Source organism: Gracilinanus agilis, chromosome 1, assembly GCF_016433145.1.
Source record: "Gracilinanus agilis isolate LMUSP501 chromosome 1, AgileGrace, whole genome shotgun sequence".
NCBI lineage: Eukaryota > Metazoa > Chordata > Mammalia > Didelphimorphia > Didelphidae > Gracilinanus > Gracilinanus agilis.
This window is the reverse complement of record NC_058130.1, coordinates 377,883,219-377,890,537: the sequence shown is the minus strand read 5'-3', so window position 1 is coordinate 377,890,537 and position 7,319 is coordinate 377,883,219.

Genomic DNA, 7,319 nt, shown 5'->3' with positions numbered 1-7,319 from the left:
AGAATATTTCAAGGAAATTTTGGGAAAACATGAATTGATATGAAGAATGTTAGTAACTTCTTGATCCAGGAGAACAATTTATATGACAATTAAAATGATGTAAATCACAATAACATTGAAACCCTAAGAATTCTGAAGAATGCAGTGTTCCAATGTGATTTCAGATTGCTGATACTTTAGCCTGCCTCTTTCTTCTTTGCAAAGAGGAGGAGGATTATTGATGGAATGTGACCATATAAGTTCTTAGACATGGCCAAAGTGATGACATTTGCTTAACTGTATTCCTTTGTTACAAGGGAAAGTTCTGTTGCATTTTTAATATTATTAAAATCAATTTAAAAAAAACTTGATTATATTTTGATAAGTACAGTCATTTAAGAAGATTTACAGATCAAACTAAGGATAACAAACAGAAGAAAATATGGAAAAATTGTAAAGATGTTTATAGTAAACTCTTTTTTTGACAGTCAAGGACAGTAGAGTTGTCACATTTGTATTTGGTCCCTAACAGCACTGCCTATATGTCTTTCTTTAGAAGTCACATTGGTACTGAAAAAAAAAAAAACGAAGATGAGAAAAACAACTGGACTTATTTAAGTAAACATAGATGAGGTCTGTGCTATAGGCACAATTTTGAGAGCAGTAGGAAGATAAATTCTTTAGACATATGAAAAAGGCCATGGGGAAAGCTTCAGACCTTAGTGTTATCTAAAATGATCACTAAGAAAATATCAGTAACTGTAAATCTATTTGTTTCCTGTTTCATGTATTAACATTTTTTAAAGGAATACTCTGAGCATGTGTATAAAACATCTTTGAGGGCATGAGAAGCGATAGATAGATAATGGCAATCCATTTCATAGTCTGCTTTATCTTAACCATAAAGTTATTGACTAAAAACTGTAGAGACAATGAGATTCTACTGGTGCTTGTTGTTAATTGATGACAAAAAGTATTTGATTCAGTAGAACAAAGAACTGCTGTGAAGTTTATTCTTTAATAACATATTTCTCATGCATGTCAAACTTCTGTAAGATCCCTTGAAATCTGTAACAAGAAAGATAACTTTTTTTGACAACCTTCTAATTATTAATATCAAACAAATCATAAATTAGTGTTCTTGCTAAGGGTGTCCACATAAAGAAGTTTCAGAGAAAAATCCAAATGTCAGGAAGATCCCCTCTTGTTGGTATGATCTTTCAGATTTGTTTTAGGGTGCCACTGAGTTGACTGCATCAATCTCAGGGACATTTCTGAGCCTTTTTAATAGATCCATTCTATTTCAAAGCAACTTAGCCTAAAAAGTCATATGGAAAAAAAGTGCATAAAGAGCCGAATTACCTGAAAAATATCTTCATATTATGACATGCAGATGGATAAAAAACCTACAGAGTTCTCATCTATTGACATATATAAATATATATATATATAAATGTAAATACATAAACATGTATTTACATTTAGATGTCTATCATTTCTCTCTCTCTCTTTCTCTCTTTTCACTGTCTTCCTCCTTTTCTCTCTCCCTTTCTCCTCCCATCTATTTATGGTTTAATGGAAATAGACAATGATATGGATGCAAAATTGAATAAAAAGAATGCAAGATAATTTTTGAAAAATTTCACAGTTCTTTCAATGACCCCAAACTGCTTCCTGAAACAAAGAACCCGTTTGTTAATATTAATATTCTTCTACCAATGTATAGTTTCAAGTTATGAAATACTATTGACTCCAAGGAATTTAAGTTGATGACTCCCTTGCCCCAAGATATTAGGGAAGTGAGTGGCATACATGAAGTTCGCAACATGTAACATTTTAGTAATTACACAGATATCTTCACAGAAATGTTAGACTGTAAAGAAAGATGAGTTATCTCCATCTCTCAAAGGGGTAAAGCTAACATCTCTTAAAAGGAAGATTTGGTGATGTGTTTCCCTGAAATGTATTATGGGTTCAAAACAATTCCCTTAAGAAATCTCCACATATCTATATGCTTGGGTTACCAACATATATGACATAGATTAGTATTTCAAGGTCTTATCCTGCTTTATTTGAAAGGTGACCCAGGAAGTTGCATTAGAAAAAGTAGATTGGATCCTATGTTCAAAACCTATTTCAAACTAGTTATATGATCTCAAGCTTGTCACTTAACCTTCCTCAGTCTCAGTTTCCTAATCTGTAAAATAAGGTTAATAATATCAACTTTACCAAGTAGTTGTGAGAATCAAATGAGATTATATAAGCATGGCATTTTGTAATCCATTTTGTAATTCATATTTTATTTTAAAGAGCTATGGGAATGTTAGCCATTACTACCCCTTACTACTATGCCTACTATACCTACTACATCTACTACCCCTAATACTATGCCTACTACCATGCCTACATCTGTGCCTACTAGTACTACTGCTGCTACTGCTACTGCTGCTACTGTTGCTACTATTACCTATATAACCTCAGGCAAGTCACAACTTCCTTGAGCCTCACTTTATAGTCTTTAAAAGAATGAGATAGGACTAGATGATCTCTGAAGTCCTTTTCATTTCTCTCCCTCTCTTTATCTTGGTTATCTTTCGGTCTTGAAAAGCACTCAAGGTATTTTTTGAAGTAGTATTTCAAGCATCACCTTCTACATGAACACTTTCCTACTTCTGCCATCTGGTAATACCTTTATATTTAAAGATTTTGTATTTATTTGTACTTATTCCCTTTATATTATTTATACCACTTTTCTTCCTTAATAGAATACAGAATCCTTTCTAATTAGGGATTATTTCATTCTTTATTTTTCTATCCCTAGGTCCTACTACAGTGCCTGGCACATAGTAAGTATTAAAAATTCTTACTGATTGATTGATTGATTGACCCAATCATTCTATGAATTTTATTTTATACCCTGGGTGCTGGCAACCCATTCTTTAACATGCAGGCCAACAAACCATCTATGTGAAAATGATTACCACTAGCCATTTCTCTTAGTATTTCCTCGTCCAAAGGTTCATAACCTGGAATCTGTGAATATATTTCAGAGGGGCCATGAACTTGAATGAGGAAAAAAAAGCACTTTATTTCAATATATTTAGCCTCTTTTGTACTTTATTTTATTCATTTAATAGCATAATTCTGAGGAGTCCATAAGCTTCACTATACTACCTAAGGGTTCCACAATTGATTAAGAATGCTTGCTCTAACCCCTTATAAATCTCCCTTCCCAGAACTTGGACCTGGCAATTCTGATACATGTACTAGTTTGTTCTTCTGTGTGAAGAATTATGTCTTTATGTAAGTCTGAGTTCCATATCACTTTAAAGAATATCTTTAGCCTAATTTTAATTGCTGAATTGGAAATGGAGATGTTAGAAGACAATTATTTTCAAATGGTACCTTTCCAGTCTGCATTTATAAACACCATATATGCAGAAAATATTGTGAGTGTGATATTTCCTGTGATGAATGCTTTCCTCCCTTGACTAGTGAGATTGCCAAATGAAAGACCATTTCTCAGCAAAGACATTGCACATCGACAGCTGTTAGACTGAATTTCTGGTAGATGAGAAAATGCTTTTAACTTGATCGATTTGACTGGATTGGGGCAAACATGGATACAACATATTTTCTGCAAGGTTATTTTAAAAACGATTTCATGGTTAAATACAATGACAAGTTGGAAGAAATCTAAAAACATTCAATCTGGCTACATTGTATTTACTGACAAAAGAGCTTAGAGACCTTCAACTAGAAAAATTAAAGCTTCGAAACATGCTTTGTTAAGAGAATTTTTTTAAAAAAAAGAAAATATGAATATTTAGGAATAACATTTAACCACTTATCTTTCTTTTTAAATCTGCTTCCTTAATGTGATAAGAAAGAATTCTTTAAAACTAAAAAATTCTGAGGCAAAAAGAAAAGAAATTTAAAACATAAAATGGGTTGAAATGAAGGACAGAATAGTTTCAAGTTTCATTATAAATCTCTTTAACACTTGGGAGACAGTTTCCTTTTTAGAGTACTAAAACTTCTTGTTTAGATATAAGAAATATTTTTCCTCTCACACAAACTGGAGCTTCTATTTTTTTTTCTAATAGGACTCTTATCTTTTGTCTCCTAAGTTCCCAGAATCCTTTGCTTCAGTGTGGTGATCAGACAATTCAGAATAAATGTTTTCTTCCCCATATCATAATTCCTGCTTCGCAGATGTGTTAAAAACAATATGGATTTGTTTTTTGAAGAGAAAAAATAATTCCTAGTCCTTAAACCATTGGATTCAGAGCTTACAAATGAAGTGAACAACAGAAAGGAAAGAAACTGTAAAGAAAAAAGGAAGGTAAATTATCTCAAAAGCTCTTGGTGAGATGTCCTTTCTAATTCACATTTCTGTCACTACACTCATCACTTAGTATTCTTCAAGCATTCAGTGTGTTCAAAGCACTGTACTTGGTGATAAAGGAGGTGGAGGCTCAAAAAATGTAATCTCTGCTAAATAAGATTACAACCATAGTATCATAAATTTAGAAATGGAAGGTCTAATCTCGCACTCAGAAAAAAAAAACAACTCATCTTACTTTTATCTGGTAAACTGAATGAATTTTATATTCTACAGGAGTTTTTCTTATATCTAGTACAACCTCTGTCTTAATGCTTGAAGATTCATAAATCACCTGTAGCAACCTTGACAAAAACTATTACAAACTTTATATTTCATCTACTATAGTAGAATGGATGAGATATTTATGTCAACAATTGTCCAGCAACTATTAAAAATTGCAATTATAGAATCTTACTCTTTGGAATGGACCTCAGTTCATCTAGTTCAAGTCCTACCTAAAGTATTCCTGAAGATTCATGAAAACTCTATAGCTGTGAATCCTATGGACATTCATTAAACACTATAATTTGCAAAAGAGTGTGTTCAGTACTGGGGGCAATGGGAATATGAATGACAAAGTACCTGGAATCCTCATGTAATTTATAGTCTTAAGACTGTTACAACTTGATGCAGATCGAGTGGAAGTTACTAGAAATGTAAAGAAAATGTTTTCTAAAAATTGAGATGAGGAAGATCTTATGTAACTGTAAGAATCAGGGGAAGCTTCTTAGAGCATGTAAACACAGGAGCTAGATCTGAAGAGTAGGTCATATTTCAACAGACTGAATAGAAAGATATTGCTGACAGCAAAGACAGAAAAGTGTAAGACAGAATATGTCTATAAAATCATCTTGAGTGCTATTACAATAGTGCAGTTAAGTGTTTATAAGGGTTTATATTAGGATGATAAATATTGGGGGTGAGGGTAAGGGATATAAAGTGGAAAAATCAACATGACTTGGCAACTTATTTGATGTGGTAAGTGAAACCCCTTTGCTAGATTGTCATGTATCTCCCACCCACTTAGCAAGGTTGTCCCCAAAGGTTCTTTCTGATTCCCTTTATATACTCTTTCTCTTTGTGATTTTATCTCATGGATGCAGTTTTCACCCCTACCCAGAGGACTCCCAATTTTAATCTTCAGCCATAAATCTCTTTCCTAAAATACATTATCAACTGCCTTTAAGCCACCTTAACTTGTATATCCAATGGAAAATTAAAACAACACATCCAGAATAAAATCCACCTTCCTCTCTAACCTTCACTTCTTTCAAACCTTCTCTTAGGAATATTGCTGTTCCAACCATTACCCTTCCTCGACCCTTCCTTTTCTTCATATATCATATCCAATCAGTTGCCATGTCTTGACTGTTCTATCACCTATTCTACATTCATCCACTTCTCATCACTCAAATGACCACTGTTCTAATTCAGAACCTAATTACCCTTCATCTTATCTATTGTTCATAGCATTCAAAATGGGTTTCCTACTTAGAGTCTCGCTTTCCTCTAGCCAATCTCTCATAACACTTCCAAAATAATTTTCCTAAGGCATAGATCTGAATGTGCCATTTTCTTGTTCAAAACTAGGTGATTCACTATTGTTTTAAGTATAAAATAGAAATTTCTTATCCTGAAATTTAATGTCTCTTACAATCCAGCTGCAGCTTACCTTTCTAGCACCATTTCATATTAATTACCTTCAAAAACTATATATTACAATAAAACTAGTCTGAGAAGAGGAAGGTTGGATTTCAACAGGTTGAATAGACAGTCATTGCTGATAGCAAAGACAGAAAAGTGTTTACTATTTACCATATCATACCATACTATTTACCAAAGCTATTTGCCATAGTTGTCTTTTCACTGTTTCTGGTTGTTCACAGAAAGCATTTCCTCATGCTTGGAATAGACTCCTTTCTTATCTTTGTCTCTCAGAGTTCATCTTCTCTTAAAGCTTAGCTCAAACTGTACCTTTTCCTTAAAAATATTTTTTTTCATCCCATGAGATATAAAGAAACAATAAAAAAGTCAAAAGAATGAAAAAAAAAATAGAAGAGAGTTCTGGGTTAAGATGGCGGCAGAGTAAGAAGCAGCTCTTAACCTCTCCTGACCGAAACACACAAAACTCCTCAAGGGGACATAAAAACAAGTCCAGACAAATGGAAGAACCCCACAACAGGGCACAGCGTGGAAGGTACGTGGAATCGGGGCATTTCCATGCTATAAAGGGGTGAAACAGCTCTCACTAAATCACGGGCTGAGCAACCACCCCACCCCCACCCCCTCCACACACAACACCTATAGCACCGAAGCCAGCTAAAAAGAAATAGAGCAAGTTTGGGGCACCCATCGAGTCATTGGCAGCTCCGAGGCCTGTTCCTGAGAGCAGCAAGATTTAGGACCCCAAAAAGCTAACGAACTCACACAAAATTTGAGCGCGGGAGCAGGGCGCCGAGAGCAGACGCAGGGTGCAGAGCGCGGGCTCAGGACGCAGAGCACGGGCTCAGAGTGCAGGCACGGGCGGAGGCGTGGGCAGAGGCGTGGGTAGAGGCAGACACAGCCACAAGCTAAAGCTCTGAAACCCTGAGTGGGGAACCAGTGCAGACGGGTATACAACTGTGGAATCAGTGCCCTGAGACTTGTAAAGAAACCTCCAGCAGATGATCAAGCAAGGGGGTCCACCAGGGGGCTTGACCGCGGACAGACCCTGAGCGTGAGGATAAACCTGAGAAGCTGCTGGGCTAACAATGGCTACCCAGTCTTAGGAAGCTCAGAAGAGAAAGATTAACAACAAGAAAAAGAAGTCTTTAACACTTGACAACTTTTACACAGAGAAAATCCAGACATCCGAGCAAACAGAGGAGGAGAACAAACAAGCATCCGGACCCTCCTCAAATAAGGAAAACTCCTCACAAGCTATGGAAGAGTTCAAAACTGAGATTTTGAGGAA